Here is a 20087-nt window from a genome sequence, read left to right on the forward strand (position 1 = left end):
TGGCTGTGTTATATGTGTTATATACTATGTAGCTGTGCTATATACTATGTGGATGTGCTATATATTACGTGGCTGTGCTATATACTACATGGGCTGTGAGACTCTTTCGCCCGGTGCCCTCAAAACCTGGAGCTCAACCTGGCTTCACCGCAAACAGTGACAGATGCAGTCCAGCCGCTAATTGGATTTGAACTACGCTTCGCTAATTCATCGCGCCTGGCCAGCCGAATGCTCTGTATTCAATGCATTATTCTGATAACTTCATAAATAAGCTACATACATATTCTAGAATACCTGATGCATTAGAATCGGGCAACCATCTCAGTTTCTAAAGATGGGAAAAACTCTTTAAAGATAAATGTTGGATAATCAACACTGATATATGGATTTCAGAATAAATTTATAGCATATAGTTACATGTGATTAGACAGAAAACCACAGTAGTAACAATAAATACAAAATGCTTTTATTTAGAAGAAACATGTAAATTAAGCGGCAAAGGACAAATCAGAATAACAGACATTTCTGTACACAAAAAAATAAAGAGGAACACCATATAAAACTGTGAAACCTCTGCTTTGTTAAAGGGATTCTCCAGTGTTAACATTTTCTGACATCTTAGGCTGCCGTCACACTAGCAGTATTTGGTCAGTATTTTACATCAGTATTTGTGAGCCAAAACCAGGAGAGGAACAAATAGAGGAAAAGTATAATAGAAACATATGCATCACTTATGCATTTATCACCCACTCCTGGTTTTGGCTACAAATACTGATGTAAAATACTGACCAAATACTGCTAGTGTGACGGCAGCCTTACTCACAATTGACAGAAAATTACATTGGTTGTTGTAGGTGATTTGGTGCCTTAAACAAAGGTGTCTGGGCATTTAATAAGTGACCAGACTTTTATGGCTCATATTGGCACCTGACATTTGCATTAGTGCAAGTTTCCATTATTGCACTGAATAAGGGCCACACAAAACAGTGCCACACCTATTCACAGGTTATGTGTGGTATTGCATTTCAGCCTAAAACACTTTAATGGAGCTATGCAGCATTACCAGAAATGACCGATGGACAGGTGTAGTTATGTTTCCATAGGAAAGCCGCCATCTTTGGACAACCCCTTGAAAAGGTTTTTGTACTCGGTAGTGATGAGGACGTCCAGTTTTTTATCAATTACAATGAAAGAAGTATATTGAAACTGGAAAATCCCTTTAATTCAGAGGCTAACAATATTTTTCACGCAATGTTTTACAACACTTTTGTAGAGCTGGCATTTATTGCAGGTATATAAAATGATAACAACACATGTAGGTACAATAATTCTTATACCCGCTCACATAGAAAAATAATATAAACACTAGACAAAATGAAGATTTTATAATAAAATAATAATTTCACAGTATCACATTTGTGGCAATTTGTACTGCACATTAGCTGACATGTATTGATGGTTTCCCTTTAAAGGGAACATATCACTCCTATATTGCCTACTGGTATTCATCATTAATAATTTGTTATTGGGTGAATTAGTGACGTTTGGTTCAAGTAAAATATAAATGATGTGGATGGTGGACAATCTGACAAAACAGTGGGTGCACTCCATACACTGGACATAGGAAATTAAGATAAGTGTCTTAAATCAGGAATATTATTACAAAGTAATGCATAAAAATAGACATTATTTATTTTATTTATATACCATGTTGAGTCAATATTAATTTACCCTTTAAAGATGCAGCATGGATAGTACTGTATTGCCAAAGCTGACAATGTGCCAGGATGGAACGAACAGTAAACATACTCATATTTAGTGTACTTTGTTATATTTCATAATAAAAAGTTGTGTTGAATACATTGAAGCGACGTCCTGCTCTTTAGCACTTTAGCGGACAAAACAATAGGCTGATATCCTTTCTGCAGCCTACAGACAAACACAGGCATTTTGATGGCTGGAACTGGAGTAGGCAGCAGTCTCCTGCTGTGTGTACTGTCACTTATGGCTTGTGCTATGCCGCACATCATTTTAAGCAAGGTGCCAGCATAAAACACATTTACTTTGTAACAGGTTCAATAAGCAATGTGTGCTTTCTAAACATAACATATTCATTGTTTTTATTTCAATATTATCATTTAGATATGTTTAGTTGAGATAAAGGTACATTTTGATTAGTTGTAACATTCATCAGCATTAAAGAACATACACAATAAAAAGACATTTAACAAATCAGAATGAAAACAAACATATCCTTTGTTCTCCACAGCGTTCTTCTGAGCATTACTGGCAGTCGTATGCAGAGAGGATCATTCTCCATCATAATGTAGACATACAAGTTTTAAGTGTCCCAGCGAAAAAAGCTAAAAGTAAAAAGAGGAAAGATACTAATGAATGAAAGACACCACAACTGAGATACAAGATCAAATAAGGTAATACATAAGTCATACGCAAAAGGGAATCACATGCTACAGTCTTATATAATCTGTCAGCAGGTTTTTGTTATTTCATCTAAAAGCAGCCTGATGTAGGCAAAGATAAGCTGAATACAATGATATATCACTTAGATTACAGGGTGTAGTCATTCTGAAACAATCAGCGTTTTTAGATTTAGAATGCAGCACAGCTGAGGAAGCTAGCCCCTCCCACCCCGATTTATGTTTATAGACAGTGAGCTGCTTATCACAGGGGGTGTGTCGGACTAACATGCACGCACTGCTGTGTCCCTGCAATGATAGGCTCCAGGTGTTAAAACAATCATTACAAGCAAACCCATACAGCATGCTGTCTTCAGCTTGCATAGCAAAAATCTGGCAGATTTCCTTTAAGGGCAGATGCACGCATGGCATGTATGTGGTATGCCTGTAGGAAGGTGGAAGCTGGCATTATCACTTTCTGAATAATGTACGGTATGTTTCATGTAAATATGTTTCTATGCACTGTACTTCTGTACTTTAGGCTTGGAAGAGGTTTTTTGCATTGTACATGTTGTAAGTACTGTGTATTACTCTCACATGTAGAAAGATTACTGTGTATATCACTTTCACATGTATATAACCTCTTCAGAGAGGAAGAGGGCTTCAACTCTAGTGTCAGCTAAAAGCCAATATCAACCACCCTTTAATGAGCCTTGCCACATACTCAAACCAGACGCTCCATTTGCAGATATGTGTTCCAGGGTGTTCATCCCTCATCAGTGCAATTTAATTTCGCTGGGTGAAAGACCTCTGAGAGGGAGCATAAAGGAGAACATTTTTCCTCATGAAGAGTGTCAAGCCAGCATATAGAGACTTATAAGCCAATGCTCTTTTGGGAATTTAAGTATGCAAAATGTCTCCAGTAAGGAAGAGTTCTTGAACTGTAGTGCCACCTATTGGATATAGCAATATAAAAGTTAATATCGACCCTTCAACGAGCCTTGCCACATGGCTTAGGATAAGAAGTTAAACCAGAAAGCCATTTTCAGACATGTTCTTCGTGGTGTATACCCAGCATTAATGCATAGCAGGAGATCTGATTGGCTGGGTGAGATGCCCACACAAGGGATCTAAGGGGTAATGTTTCTCCTTGTGAAGAGTGCCAAGAGACTTTTAGGCCGTGCAGTGCTCATCTGGAAATTTTACCCCTTCTGGACATCCGCCATACATGCATGTCACATTTTGCATACGGGTGAATAGAGAGGCGTACATCGTACCTGGCCGATGACAGACTTATTATACAGCCAGCATCTGCCTCTAACAGCATTAATCAGCTAAGCTGCTAGTAACCACTTAAATGCCACTGTCAATCTCTAACATCTGCATTTAAGGCACATAGTCACTGGACACATCTCTCTGAGTGCCCCCGAGTCCCCCACCACTCCACCTCCTGTGACACAATCGTGTGGTTTTAATTGATTGCCGTCACAGCCCAGTGCATTATGAAGGACCCCTATGGCTGTCACATTGGAAGTTATGTAAATGCCAGCCACAGGACTGATTTCAACTACATACTGCAATAAAGCAGTATTGCAGTACAAGTGATTATCACCAAATTAGAATATCATCAAAAAGTTAATTTATTTGAGTTCTTCAATGCAAAAAGTGAAACTCATATATTACCGTATATACTAGTGTATAAGCCAAGTTTTTCAGCACATGTTTTTGTGCTGGAAACGCCCCCTTTGGCTTATACACGGGTCATTGTCCCAAAAGACGGGGAGGGCGAGCTGCGGAGCAGCTGGTCACAGGAGGCAGGAGCCGGCAGCTGCGGCTAACTCCTGTGCCCGCTGCTAAAGAGAAATGAATATTCACTGCACTGGTAATGAATATTAATTTCTCCTATGGCTCGCAGAGTTACAGCCACAGCCGCCAGCTTCCAGCAGCTGCAGGGCTGTCACGGGTGCTCGCTCATTAAGGTAATGAATATTCACTTCTCTCCACTCCCATAGGCATGGAGACAGGTGAATATTCATTCCTTCAATGAGTGGGGACACATGATCGCTTGGCCGCAGGAGGTGCTGACACCAGAACAAGATGCTGCGAGGGCGCACAGGGAAGCTAAGTAGCATGTTTTTTTATGCTTTTCTCATAGGGGCCACACATGCAATGATGGGGATAAGGAGCCACACATGCAAGGATAGGGATAAGGAGCCACACATGCAAGAATGGGGATAAGTAGCCATGCATGCAAAGATAGGGATAAGGAGCCACACATACAAGGATGGGGATAAGGAGCCACGCATACAAGGATGGGGATAAGGAGCCACACAGATAAGGAAGGGAATAAGAAGCCGCGCAGACAAGGGTGGGAATAAGGAACCACTCAGACAGGGATGGGAATAAGGAGCTATGCAGACAAGGATGGGAATAAGGAGCCATGCAGACAAGGATGGGAATAAGGAGCCATGCAGACAAGGATGGGAATAAGGAGCCATGCATACAAGGATGGGGATGAGGAACCATGCATACCAGGATGGGGATGAGGGGACAATGCATACCTGGCTTATACATGTGTCAATGCTTTTTCACAGTTTTTTGTGGCAAAAAATTAGGTGCCTCGGCTTATACTCGGGTCGCCTTATACATGAGTATATATGCTATGTAGAGTCATTACAGAGTGATCTATTTATAGTGTCTATTTGTGTTAGTGTTGATGATTATGGCTTGCAGCCAATGAAAATTCAAAAGTCATTATCTCAGTAAATTAGAATACTTTATAACACCAGCTTGAAAAATTATTTTAAAATCCGAAATGTTGGCCTACTGAAATGTATGTTCAGTAATTGCAATCAATATCTTTTGCATCAATTACTGCATCAATTCAGCGTAGCATGGAGGCGATCAGCCTGTGGCACTGCTGAGGTGTTTTGGAAGCCCAGGTTGCTTTGAAAGCAGCCTTCAGATAGTCTGCATTGTTGGGTCTTGTGTCTCTCATCTTCCTCTTGACAATACACCATAGATTGCCTATGGGTTTAAGGTCAGGTGAGTTTGCTGGCCAATCAAGCATAGTGATACAGTTGTTTTTAAACCAGGTATTGGTTCTTTTGGCAGGGTGGGCAGGTGCAAAGTCCTGCTGGAGAATGAAATTTCCATCTCCAAAAAGCTTGTCAACAGAGGGAATCATGAAGTGCTCTAAAAAATTCCTGGTAGATGGCTGCGCTGACTTTGGTCTTGATAAAACACAGTGGACCTACACCAGCAGATGACATGGCTTCCCAAACCATCACTGATTGTGGAAACTTCACACTAGACCTCAAACAGCTTGGATTGTGTGCCTCTGCACTCTTCCTCCAGACTCTGGGACCTTGATTTCCAAATGAAATGCAAAATTTACTTTCATTTGAAAACAACACCTTGGACCACTGAGCAACAGTCCAGTTCTTTATCTCCTTTGCCCAAGTAAGACGCCTCTGGCATCATCTATTGGTCATGAGTGGCTTGACACAAGGACTGCAACACTTGTAGCCCATGTCTTAGATACATCTGTGTGTGTAAGCTCTTGAAGCAATGACTCCAGCAGCAGTTCACTCCTTGTGAATCTCCCACAAATTTTTGAATGGCCTTTTCTTAACAATCCTTTCAAGGCTACAGTTATTCCGATTGCTTGTGCACCTTTTTCTACCACACTTTTTCCTTCCACTCAACTTCCCATTAACCCTAGAACGCATATTGGGGGCCTTTTAGGCCCCCATGCTTACATTTTTGCTATTATCTGCAAAATTACTTTAGTTATAATTTTGAAACTCCAGGTATTCCTCAAGTATGTCGTTGTTGATAATATCCAGTTGTTCATATAATTTTTTTCATAGGCATTATGGTGTAAGAATGCTTGTTTGGTGAAAACTATATCTGTTTGATTTGGGGGCCTTTTAGGCCCCTGCTATTTTTATCATGTTCTCAGTAGTGTTTGTGTCTCAAGTTACTTTATTTGTATTCGGGGCCAGGGTGTGGATAATAACATGTGAGGATGTCATGTGATTTTTGGAGGGAGTGATAAGGCCATGACATCACCTCAGGTCCTACGGAACACAGTAATGAGCTGTGTGTAGAGTACTGAGGACAGTATACACTGTGAGCTAATTGCTGAAGGACCTGTGATAAGATAAGCTGTTGAGAGGAAATCTGATTTATTTTCAGTTTCTGTTTCTAAGAAGCTTGCAAACGCTAGAGCTTGTGAGCCACAAAAATCCAGAGAATTGTACATCACCTAAAAGTGTAAAAGGTAAGAGCTGCTAAGGGTGAGAGGAAGAAGGGGGGACATTACACTTACAGTGTGTCACACACAAGCAAAGAGTAGACAACCCTGATTCTGTTCATTGTTTTTTCTTTTAGTTTGCTAACATCTAGTCAGCAATGGCACACTCTTCCTCCAAGTGTCTGACTGACCAAGAGATTGAAGCGATTATGTTTCAAAGCGATGATGAAAGTGAACTATCTTTGTTTGATGAAGAATATCTGCCACCAGCTAATCAAACATCGTCATCCAGTGATTCTTCTGATGATGAAGAAGTGAATCTAGTGGATCCTCAAGAAGTGATAAGCAGAACATCCAAAACGAATGTTTTTGGGACAGTAATCCTACATTAGTCGGACGTACTCCAACACACAATATTGTGAGACAGGCTCAAGGAGCTGTGGGAAGTCCCAGTTACTTTACCCCTAAAGATGTATTCTGTACTTATTTTTCTGACAATATTGCAGAAGAGGTCCTATTATGTTCAAACCTAGAATGAAGACGTATCGCTTCTGCAAAAAATAAGTCCTGGAAAAATATCTCAAAAAAGGAACTTTATGCATATATTGGACTTTTACTGCTGGCAGGGAGTCAAAAATCGTATGATGTTCCAATACGAGAATTATTTCTGGACCCACTTTCTGATCCACACTGTAAGGCGCACATTTATTCTGCTCTTTACACTTTCGATTTCCATGTAAATCTTTGAAAAACGTGATTCAGATGGAATCCCCGGTGGAAGATTCCCTATAATGAGGCAGATGTAGGCACTGGGACGACGTGTGGCCGCCTATCATCCGGTGGTATCCGTCTTTTTAGACATGCATAAACTGCAGTCGACAACAGTTTTGTGCTCCTCTGAAAAGAAGGATATCGCCGAACAGAGGCCAGATGGAGTCCAGAGTAACTCTGCTGTCGCATTATAGTGAATGGATCTATCAGGGGTCTCATCTGCATCACGTCACTTGGAGATTTAGATGTAAACCACAATGTAAGTGCTCAGCATAGAGCGCTGGATAAATGTGATCTCAAATATTATGTAAAATGTTCGCCTATCATCCGGTGGTATCAGGAGAAATTGCTCAACAAATTGTATGGTGAAATTTCTTCTGTTACGCTTGTGAAAGTGCAAAATTTTGAAGTAAAAAAATTTTTGTGTGAAATTTTTTTTTTTTCACGGCCTCAGTATTATAAACTTCTGTGAAGCACCTGGGGATTACTAGTGCTCACCACACATCTAGATATTTTCCCTGAAGGGTCTAGCCACTTGTGGGAGATTTACCCTGTTTAGGCACCTCAGATGCTCTCCAAGCGCGACATGGTGTCTACTAATTATTCTAGCAAATTTAAAATCCAAAAAAGTAAAATAGTGCTCCTTAGCTTCCAAGCTCCAAGCTCTGACATGTCTCCAAACATATTTTGAGGTTCAGTTTTTCCTGATACCCTTGGGAAAATAAGAACGTTTTGGTCTAAAGTAAAATGCTGTGAAAAATGTTAAATGTTCATTCCTTCCTTACACATTCCATTAATTCCTGTGAAGCACCTGAAAGGTTAATAAACTTCTTGAATGTGGTTTTGAATACCTGGAGGGGTGCAGTTTTTAGAATGGTGCCTCCTTTGGATATTTTCTGCCCTTCAAAGTCATTTCAAATGTGATGTGGTCCCTAAAAAAAGGTTTTGTAAATGTTGTTGGAAAAATTAGAATTTTTTAATAACTTTTACCCATTATAACTTCCTGACAAAAAAATATTTCTAAAATTGTGTTGATATAAAGTAGACATGTGAGAAATGTTATTTATTAACTATTTTGTGTGACATAACTCTCTGATTTAAGGGCATAAAAATAAAAAGTTTGAAAATCGCACATTTTTCTAAATTTTCACCAAATTTCCAATATTTTCAGAATATATACAAGTCATATTGAACAAATTTTAAGAAAGGTGCAGAAATATATTGAAACGCTGGCTGTCACTGACATAAAGGATGCTTACCTTATGCTGTTTTCTCCATAAAAGCATATCTGCTTTGCATCCTACAAGTGTGTCGCAGTTTATTGCCTATATATACTAAACTATGTCTGGTGTGATGACAGGGTAGATTTTATGAGAAATATTGTTTCTTGTGTAGTCTAAAGAGCAGTGAGACTTTAGTAGCCCACATCTCTGCTTATTCTTTGCACTGTTTTAGATTATTGTAATAGAAATACAATTATTCTATATATAAAAAAGAGCCTATTGTACATTTTTGTTTTTTTCATTTCATATACAATGGACAAAGAAGTGATAGTTCATTTTTTAACAATTGGCACACTTTATCCTCGTGATCTTTAGATATATTGTATTTTCCGGCGTATAAGACAACTGGGCATATAAGACGACCCCCCAACTTTTCCAGATAAAATATAAAATCTTCTTAAAAGTCGGGGGTCTTCTTATATGCCATGTGTCATCTTATAGGGCCGGTGACTAATGTGCCTTTTTGGGGGAGTGGTCCCAGTGATGAAGAGGGGGTGTCTCACAGGTAAGTGTGAGTGGAGTATCCCCCTATTACCTCATTGTAGCAGCGTGGGCTCTCTGTGCTGGGGAGCGGTGGTGGCTGCTCCTCTTTGTGCCGCGTGGGTGCTGTGCTGAGGGGCGGCGGCTCCTCTTCGTGCAGCATCAGGGCTTTGTGCTGTGGGGCGGCGTATTTTCGTGCAACGTCGGGGCTCCATCGGCATTTCCTCAAAGCCCGGAGGCACCGGCAGCTCCATTGCTGCGATGCGGTGGCCTCTGGGAAAATGGCCGCTGGGGGCGGTTCATGCTCAGATTCAGATCTCATCTCCCGAGATCTCGGGATGAAATCTGAATCTGAGCATGCACCGCCCCCAGCGGCCTTTTTCCCGGAGGCCACCGCATCACAGCAATGGAGCCGGTGCCTCCGGGCTTTGAGGAATTGGGAAATGCCGGAGGAGCCCCGACTCTGCACAAAGATACGCCGCCGCCCCACAGCACAGAGCACCCACGCGGCACAAAGAGGAGCCGCCGCCGCTCACCAGCACAGAAACCCCACGCTGCCACAATGAGGTAATAGGGGGATACTCCACTTACGCTTTCCTGTGAGACGCCCCCTCTTTTCGTCATCGGGACCACTACCCCCCACCCACCATATACATATTGGTCTGCACCCGGCGTACAAGACGACACCTGGCGTATAAGAAGACCCCCGACTTTTTGAAAATACGGTAGTTATACATCCTTAGACTGTATAGCGCTTAAATGTAATCTGATCATTCAAAGCTGCATGTATTATAGATGTCAATTATTTAAAGATGATTGAAGATGAATTTCTTCTTTGACAAGAATGTTTTGGTAAAGTACCATTGCTCTGTGGTAAATGATGGTTAAATATAAAACAGTACATTGAGGTCATGACTCTAATTCTAGTATCATTCACATTGAAGCATGCAAATATTCAGTAATAACCAATTTTGTATTCAGACGAAAAGATACTTATCTAGAACACTATTAAATTTTATGCAAATATTCCTTTATCTCACGCATTATATATTCAGCACATATGAATATTACAGTGATAACGAGTTGGATAAACACATAAGAACAATCATCACCTGCTGGAATATGAATTAGTCGACTGTGCTCGGCTTATGAAATCATCCAAAAACAATATAATATTTCATTACAATAAAATTCAGGAGAGAAAAGTACAGAGAGTAACCAAGGATAAAAATATATTCCAGATAAAATGTTTGATTTGGGATAAATTCTATTAAGGGTTACAAAGGCCATTCTCCATTGAATTAGAAGATGTGGCTTTTATAGGGCACAATATACAAATATACAGTTAGGTCCATATATATTTGGACAGAGACAACATTTTTCTAATTTTGGTTATAGACATTACCACAATGAATTTTAAACAAAACAATTCAGATGCAGTTGAAGTTCAGACTTTCAGCTTTCATTTGAGGGTATCCACATTAAAATTGGATGAAGTGTTTAGGAGTTTCAGCTCCTTAACATGTGCCACCCTGTTTTTAAAGGGACCTAAAGTAATTGGACAGATTCAATAATTTTAAATAAAATGTTCATTTTTAGTACTTGGTTGAAAACCTTTTGTTGGCAATGACTGCCTGAAGTCTTAAACTCATGGACATCACCAGACGCTGTTTCCTCCTTTTTGATGCTCTGCCAGGCCTTCACTGCGGTAGTTTTCAGTTGCTGTTTGTTTGTGGGCCTTTCTGTCTGAAGTTTAGTCTTTAACAAGTGAAATGCATGCTCAATTGGGTTGAGATCAGGTGACTGACTTGGCCATTCAAGAATATTCCACTTCTTTGCTTTAATAAACTCCTGGTTGCTTTGGCTTTATGTTTTGGGCCATTTCCATCTGTAGTATGAAACGACGACCAATCAGTTTGCTACATTTGGCTGGATTTGAGCACAAAGTATGTCTCTGAATACCTCAGAATTCATTCGGCTGCTTCTGTCCTGTGTCACATCATCAGTAAACACTAGTGACCCAGTGCCACTGGCAGCCATGCATGCCCAAGCCATCACACTGCCTCCGCCGTGTCTTACAGATGATGTGGTATGCTTTGGATCAGGAGCTGTACCACGCCTTTGCCATACTTTTCTCTTTCCATCATTCTGGTAGAGGTTGATCTTGGTTTCATCTGTCCAAAGAATGTTCTTCCAAAACTGTGCAGGCTTTTTTAGATGTTTTTTAGCAAAGTCCAGTCTAGCCTTTTTATTCTTGATGCTTATGAGTGGCTTGCTCCGTGCAGTGAACCCTCTGTATTTACTTACATGCAATCTTCTCTTTATGGTAGATTTGGATATTAATACGCCTACCTCCTGGAGAGTGTTGTTCACTTGGTTGGCTGTTGAGAAGGGGTTTCTCTTCACCATGGAGATTATTCTGCGATCATCCACCACTGTTGTCTTCCGTGGGCGCTCAGGTCTTTTTGCATTGATGAGTTCACCAGTGTTTTCTTTCTTTCTCAGGATGTACCAAACTGTAGATGTTGCCACTCCTAATATTGTAGCAATTTCTCGGATGGGTTTTTTCTGATTTCGCAGCTTAAGGATGACTTGTTTCACCTGCATGGAGAGCTCTTTTGACCGCATGTTTACTTCACAGCAAAACCTTCCAAATGCAAGCACCACACCTCAAATCAACTCCAGGCCTTTTATCTGCTTAATTGAGAATGACATAATGAAGGGATTGCCCACACCTGTCCATGAAATAGCCTTGGAGTCAATTGTCCAATTACTTTTGGTCCCTTTAAAAACAGGGTGGCACATGTTAAGGAGCTGAAACTTCTAAACCATTCATCGAATTTTAATGTGGATACCCTCAAATGAAAGCTGAAAGTCTGAACTTCAACTGCATCTGATTTGTTTTGTTTAAAATTCATTGTGGTAATGTCTATAACCAAAATTTAAAAAAAATGTTGTCTCTGTCCAAATATATATGGACCTAACTGTATACCGTAAATGTGTCATTTATGAAATGATTACCGTATATACTCGAGTATAAGCCGAGATTTTCAGCCCAAAATTTTGGGCTGAAAGTGCCCCTCTCGGCTTTTTACTCGAGTCAAGGTGGGTGGCAGGGTCGGCGGGTGAGGGGGTGAGGGCGCTGAGGCATACTTACCTAGTCCCAGCGATCCTCGCGCTGTCCCTGCCGTCCCACGGTGTTCTGTGCTGCAGCTTCTTCCCCTCTTCAGCAGTCTCGTGGGACCGCTCATTACAGAAATGAATAAGCGGCTCCACCTCCCATAGGGGTGGAGCCGCCTATTCATTCCTCTCATCAGCGGTGCCGGTGACCACTGATAGAGAAAGAAGCTGCGGCACCGAAGACCAGGCAGAGGGACAGCGCGAGGATCGCCAGGACTAGGTAAGTATAGCATATTCACCTGTCCTCGTTCCAGCCGCCGGGCGTCGCTCCATCTTCCCGGCCGGCGCCTCCATTTTCCCGGCGTCTGCGCTCTGACTGTTCAGGCAGAGGGCGCAATGACGCATATAGTGTGCGCGGCGCCCTCTGCCTGATCAGTCAGAGCAGAGACGCCGGGAAGATGGAGGCGCCGGAACGAGACGCCGGGAGCTGCAATCAAGGGAGGTGAGTATGTGTTTTTTTTTTTTTATTGCAGCAGCGGCGGCAGAGATTTATGTGGAGCATCTATGGGGCACAGTGAACGGTGCAGAGCACCGTATATGGCACATCTATGGGGCACAGTGAACTGTGCAGAGCACCGTATATGGCACATCTATGGGGCACAGTGAACTGTGCAGAGCACCGTATATGGCACATCTATGGGGCACAGTGAACGGTGCAGAGCACCGTATATGGCACATCTATGGGGCACAGTGAACGGTGCAGAGCACCGTATATGGCACATCTATGGGGCACAGTGAACGGTGCAGAGCACCGTATATGGCACATCTATGGGGCACAGTGAACGGTGCAGGGCACCGTATATGGCACATCTATGGGGCACAGTGAACGGTGCAGAGCACCGTATATGGCACATCTATGGGGCACAGTGAACGGTGCAGGGCACCGTATATGGCACATCTATAGGGCACAGTGAACGGTGCAGAGCACCGTATATGGCACATCTATGGGGCACAGTGAACGGTGCAGAGCACCGTATATGGCACATCTATGGGGCACAGTGAACGGTGCAGAGCACCGTATATGGCACATCTATGGGGCACAGTGAACGGTGCAGAGCACCGTATATGGCACATCTATGGGGCACAGTGAACGGTGCAGGGCACCGTATATGGCACATCTATGGGGCACAGTGAACGGTGCAGGGCACCGTATATGGCACATCTATGGGGCACAGTGAACGGTGCAGAGCACCGTATATGGCACAGCTATGGGGAAATATGAACGGTGCAGAGCACTGTATGGCACAGCTATGGGGAAATAATGATCTATTTTTATTTTTGAAATTCACCGGTAAATGCTGCATTTCCACCCTAGGCTTATACTCGAGTCAATAAGTTTTCCCAGTTTTTTGTGGCAAAATTAGGGGGGTCGGCTTATACTCGAGTATATACGGTATTACAGTTCATTCCTTATGAATAGATTACATAAATGTAAAAAATATATAAAGATGGGTCATAGATGGGCTAAACACCTGATTGGACTTCTGTAGGCAATGGCAAGGAATTAACTTTTACTATATCAATGTATTAAAGGGAATCTGTCACCTCATTTTGCTGCTATAAACTGCGGCCACCGCCATCAGGGGCTTATCTGCAGCATTCTGTAATGCATTCTGTAATGCTGTAGATAAGCCCCCGATGTAACCTGAAAGATGAGAAAAACAAGTTAGATTATACTCACCCAGGGGCGGTCCCGGTTCGGGTCCTATGGGCGTCGCAGTCCGTGTCCGGCACCTCCCATCTTCATGCGATGACGTCCTCTTCCTTGCATTTGTTGCAGCTCCTGCGCAGGTGTACTTTATCTGCTTTGTTGAGGGCAGAGCAAAGTACTGCAGTGCGCAGGCGCCGGGAAAGGTCAGAGAGGCCTGGTGCCTGCGCACTGCAGTACTTTACGCTGCCCTCAACAGGGCAAATCAGTACCCCTGCGCAGGAGCCGCAACAGAAGCAAGGAGGATGGTGACATTGTATGAAGATGGGAGGCGCCGGACTCGGACTTGTTTTTCTTAGGCTGGGTTCACATTACGTTACTGGCGTCCGTTAGATGGACTACGTTACACCGCGGCATAACGCGGTGTAACGTAGTCCGTTAATGCTGCCATTGAGTCCAATGTCGGATGCATCGCTAGCGCATGCCCACAATGGGCGTGCGCTAGCGATGTGCTGTCATTGAGTGACGGACCCTTGGATGCGGGCTGCAGCGTTTCCGGGTCCGTCACTGCTAGCACAGATAGAGCATCTGCTAGCTCTATCTGCGCTAGCACGATGACACATCGGCACTTGCGTTAACAGCAGCCCGTTAACACATGTGTTGAACGGGCTTCTGTTAACGCAATGTGAACCTGGCCTTATCTTTCAGGTTAAGGTACCGTCACACTCAGCGACGCTGCAGCGATATAGACAATGAGCCGATCGCTGCAGCGTCGCTGTTTAGGTCGCTGTAGAGACGTCAAACCCAGCAACTTCAGAACGATGCAGGAGCGATCCAGTGACGTAACGGCGACTCACTTATCGTTCTCGCTGGTCGTTAGCTCCATGTAAAACGTTGCTGGCATCGTTGCTTTTGATGTCAAACATGACGATACACGCCGACCTGACGACGAAATAAAGTTCTGGACTTCTATCTCCGACCAGCGATGGCACAGCGGGATCCAGATCGCTGCTGCGTGTCAAACACGAGATCGCTATCCAGGACGCTGCACTGTCACGGATCGTTGTCGTTCTCGTTGCAAAGTTGCTGAGTTTGATGGTACCTTTACATCAGGGGCTTATCTACAGCATTACAGAATGCTGTAGATAAGCCCCTAATGGCGGTGGCCGAAGCTTATAGCAGCAAAATGAGGTGACAGATTACCTTTAACAGGTAACAGGGCTGGATGCCCCGGGTCCATGGACAAACATATTAGTTCCTTGTGCCTTTTTGGGGGGGTAATGAGGAAAACGGAATTTAAAGAAGCACTCCTATTTTTTTGTTCTATTGCTGCACCCCACCCCCACTTGATTGTCAATCATTCTCTTCACTACTCTTATGTCCATTACATCTATTTCCATATGGTTAAACCATATTTTTAATTTCTTTAGTCTCAATCTTAATTCCTAGCTTTCGTCTTGCAGGCTTTTCCTCTATGTCCTACTATAAATCCCATGATGCGTCAGCACAGCATTACATGAACAGTCCAGTGAGATTACACTGTGATTATCTTTCCCTTTATATACTCCTGAGTAAACTAATAGATTATCAGTATACAGTGAGAGAGGCTAGGATGTAATGTCCTGCATTATCACTGTGTTAAAGGCACTGTGCATTCATTATCGGTATCTGATGTGGGCTTCTGTTCCCCCTTGTGGAGAATTTATGTGGTACAGTCCATGCAATTGCATCATGCAGACAGTTCTATTGACAGAAATTTCAGAGAACATAATGACATGTAATTCCCATGGGGTTACGTGACCTATCTGTAGAGAAGCATACCATAAATTTCCAGATAGGATCATAAGGTAATACCAGCTGCATTTTTTTGTATTGGAGGGATAGTGACAGAATGAATTAAAAAAACCAGAGTGCTCCTTTAACACTATCTTAACCCCTTCATGACCTTGGGATTTTTCGTTTTTCCGTGTTCGTTTTTCACTCCCCTCCTTCCCAGAGCCATAACTTTTTTATTTTTCCGTCAATTTGGCCATGTGAGGGCTTATTTTTTGCGGGACGAGTTGTACTTTTGAACGACATCATTGGTTTTAGCATGTCGTGTGCTAGAAAACGGGAAAAAAATTCCAAGTGCGGTGAAATTGCAAAAAAAGTGCAATCCCACACTTGTTTTTTGTTTGGCTTTTTTGCTAGGTTCACTAAATGCTAAAACTGACCTGACACTATGATTCTCCAGGTCAGTACGAGTTCATAGACACGTAACATGACTCGGTTATTTTTTATCTAAGTGGTGAAAAAAAATTCCAAACTTTGCTAAAAAAAAAAAAAAAAAATTGCGCCATTTTCTGATACTCGTAGCGTCTCCATTTTTCGTGATCTGGGATCGGTTGAGGGCTTATTTTTTGCGTGCCGAGCTGGCGTTTTTATTGATAGCATTTTGGTGCAGATACGTTCTTTTGATCGCCCGTTATTGCATTTTAACGCAATGTCGCGGCGACCTAAAAAACGTAATTCTGGCGTTTCGAATTTTTTTCTCGCTACGCCGTTTAGCGATCAGGTGAATGCTTTTTTTTATTTGATAGATCGGGCGATTCTGAGCGCGGCGATACCAAATATGTGTAGATTTGATTTTTTTTTTATTGATTTATTTTGATTGGGGCGAAAGGGGGGTGATTTAAACTTTTATATATTTTTTTTTTTCACATTTTTTTTAACTTTTTTTTTTTACTTTTGCCATGCTTCAATAGCCTCCATGGGAGGCTAGAAGCAGGCACAACGCGATCGGCTCTGCTACATAGCAGCGATCTGCTGATCGCTGCTATGTAGCAGAAATGGAGGTGTGCTGTGAGCGCCGACCACAGGGTGGCGCTCACAGCCACCGGTCATCAGTAACCATAGAGGTCTCTAGGACCTCTATGGTTACCATTCAGACGCATCGCCGACCCCCGATCATGTGACGGGGGTCGGCGATGACGTCATTTCCGGCCGCCCGGAACCATGCGGTACCATGTTGCCCCACATCGCCTCCACCTGAACAAGTGACCCCTGCATCGGTCACCATGTGTTCAAAGTGCACCCAAACTGTCGTGGAGCAGAGGTCAGTGAGCACCCAAACTCCCATCAGGAGTGCAGACGCACTTTATGTGGTACCTGGTAGCCACCCATATCCAAAGGGACTGCCTTTGCCAGTACTACCACAGTGAAACAAAGGAAATCTAAAAGTGACTGTAAATAGTTCATTTTCTGCAAGTTTAAAATGACTGTTGCCGTTACAAGTTTATTGAACCCTACCAGGGTTTCTTATTAAAGGGGTCCCCTTTTTAAAGGGATCCCATGTTTTTGCACATGTTTGCACAAGTTACCTTCTCGTTTAACCCCTTCCCGACCTGTGACGCCACGTAGGCATCATGAAAGTAGGTGCCAATCTGACCTGTGACGCCTATGTGGCATCATGGAGGGATCGCGTCCCTGCAGATCGGGTGAAAGGGTTATCTCCAATTTCACCTGATCTGCAGGGACAGGGGGAGGGGTACTTCAGCCCGGGGGGTGGCTTCACCCCCCCATGGCTACGATCGCTCTGATTGGCTGTTGAAAGTGAAACAGCCAATTAGAGCAATTTGTAATATTTCACCTATGAAAAGTGGTGAAATATTACAATCCAGCCATGGCCGATGCTGCAATATCATTGGCCATGGCTGGACGCTCTGATCTGACCCCGCCACCGCCACTGATCTCCTCCCCAGTCCTCCATTCTGTCCCGTACTGTGGTCCACTCCTGTCCGCTCCCCTGTCCTCCTGTCTGCTCCCCCCGTGCTCCGATCCACCCCCCGTGCTCCGACCCCACCCCCTCATACTTACCGAGCCTTCCGGTGTCCGTCCGTCTTCTCCATTGGTGCCGCCATCTTTCAAAATGGCGGGCGCATGCGCAGTGCGCCCGCCGAATCTGCCGGAAGGCAGATTCGTTCCAGGTACATTTTGATCACTATGATAAAACCTATCACAGTGATCAAAATTAAAAAAAATAGTAAATTAACCCCCCCCCCTTTATCACCCCCATAGGTAGGAACAATAATAAAATAAAGAAATTATATTTACTTTTATTTTTCCACTAGGATTAGGGTTAGGGTTAGGGTGAGGGCTAGAGTTAGGGTTAGGGCTAGGGTTAGGGCTAGGGTTAGAATTAGGATTAGAACTAGGGTTAGAGTTAGAATTAGGCTATGTGCACACGGTGCGGATTTGGCTGCGCAGCTGATAGGCCGCTGATGATTCGTAGCAGTTTTCCATCAGGTTTACAGTACCATGTAAACCTATGGAAAACCAAATCTGCTGCGCCCATGGTGCAGAAAATACCACGCGGAAACGTATTTTCCGCAGTATGTCAATTCTTTGTGCGGATTCCGCAGCGTTTTACACCTGTTCCTCAATAGTAATCCACAGGTGAAATCAGCACAAAAAACACTGGAAATCCACAGTAAATCCGCAGGTAGATCCAACATGAATGTAGAAAAACAAAGTGTCGCACAATCAGTAAAAATTGCCGGTTATGTCCCAATGGAGAAACAAGCAGTTGCACATGCAGTATCCGGGTGCATACTCAGAAAAAAATATGTATTTCCACAGAAAAAATAAATAAGAAAAAGAGAGCACTCACCAACTGCTGCGATCGTCCTTACTTTATTGTGGCAATGATGCAAACGTATCAAAAGAGTGGCAGGGAGAAAATGTGGTTCCTTAAGACTACGGCCGTTTCGCGCTGATGGCGCTTCAACGGGTCTTTACAATGACCTGCAGTGGGTTGACGCTATATACATATCCGGTTCTAAAATGTTACATCCCATTCTACAGCGTCACTGTGGGAAGCAACTCCTATTGGTGTTAACAAAATATATTTTAAAAACACTTAAAACAAAACAGAATAGAACATACAGGTTTAGCAACCCTCTTATAAGCACTAATAATACAGAAAGACCTAGATTTTTATAAGAAAACTGACATGTCGGTTCTTTCATTCAGTCCCATCGGACCTGTGGCATTCAACCGTAATATCCACCTACCTTCCTTTCTCAATAACAACTTATGGTGATCTCCTCCATACTTAGGTTGTGACACTTTTTCTATTCCCGCAAAACGCAGGCAGGTCGCATCACCACCATGGCAGGAGCGGATATGGTTAATTTACCTGGGAACTCCTTTACCGGTACTGATAGACTTGTAATGTTCCCTAAATCGAACAACTAATGGACGAATAGTTTTTCCAATATAGTAGTGTCCACAAGGACAAAATAAAACATACACAACAAAGGAAGTTTTACAGGAGATGAAATGGCGCACTATATGGCTGATCGGACCAATTTTTAACTTTTTACCTGTTATGTGATTCGTGCAAAAGCTGCACTGACCACATCTAAAGTTACCTGATGGGATTCCTGTCTGGAGCCAAGTGTCTCTACTGTTCTCTACTCTATTACGCACCAGTATGTCCTTTAAATTTTTACCTCTTCGGCATGCAAAAAGCGGACCCCTACTTACTAGTCCTTGCAGTGCTATGTCTTTCTCCAAAATGTGCCAATTTTTTCTAATGGCTGACCTGATACAGTTGTCCATAGGACCAAATTTGAAACTAAATACAAACCTTTTTTGTTGCTGTTTTTTAATTGTATTTGTACCAAATAATGTATTATGTACACCTAGTTCTGTCCCCTCTGCTCTCTCGAGGGCTTGATTTAATATTGCGGGGGGATAACCTCTGTCCCTGAATCTTTTGTACAGATCTAACGACTGTTGTCGAAATCTTGTCTGGTCGCTATTGGCCCTTCTGACTCTAAGAAATTGACTATACGGTAACAATTTTTTTACGTAATGTGGATGTGCACTGTGATCATGTAAGAGGGAATTCGTTGCCGTTGGCTTCCGAAATACCTCAGTTTCTATCCGACCATCGTTAATCCAGACTCTTACATCTAAAAATTCCAAATTTTGGTTACCAAATACAGATGTGAACTTCATGTTCATATCATTAATCTGTCCCAGATAATCAACAAAAGCCTCAAAGG

At 42.8% G+C, this 20087-nt stretch overlaps 1 long non-coding RNA gene across 1 annotated transcript in view; it reads right to left on the minus strand.

Moving 5' to 3' along the window:
• Window positions 1-450: 450 nt before the first annotated feature.
• LOC138673025 (uncharacterized) overlaps window positions 451-20087 on the minus strand; it is a 169826-nt gene continuing 150189 nt past the window's right edge. Inside the window, exon 2 of the long non-coding RNA XR_011319798.1 lies at window positions 451-2363. This is a non-coding gene — a long non-coding RNA (uncharacterized lncRNA). The remainder of the gene's footprint in view (window positions 2364-20087) is intronic.

This window comes from Ranitomeya imitator, chromosome 3 (genome assembly GCF_032444005.1).
Source record: "Ranitomeya imitator isolate aRanImi1 chromosome 3, aRanImi1.pri, whole genome shotgun sequence".
Lineage (NCBI taxonomy): Eukaryota > Metazoa > Chordata > Amphibia > Anura > Dendrobatidae > Ranitomeya > Ranitomeya imitator.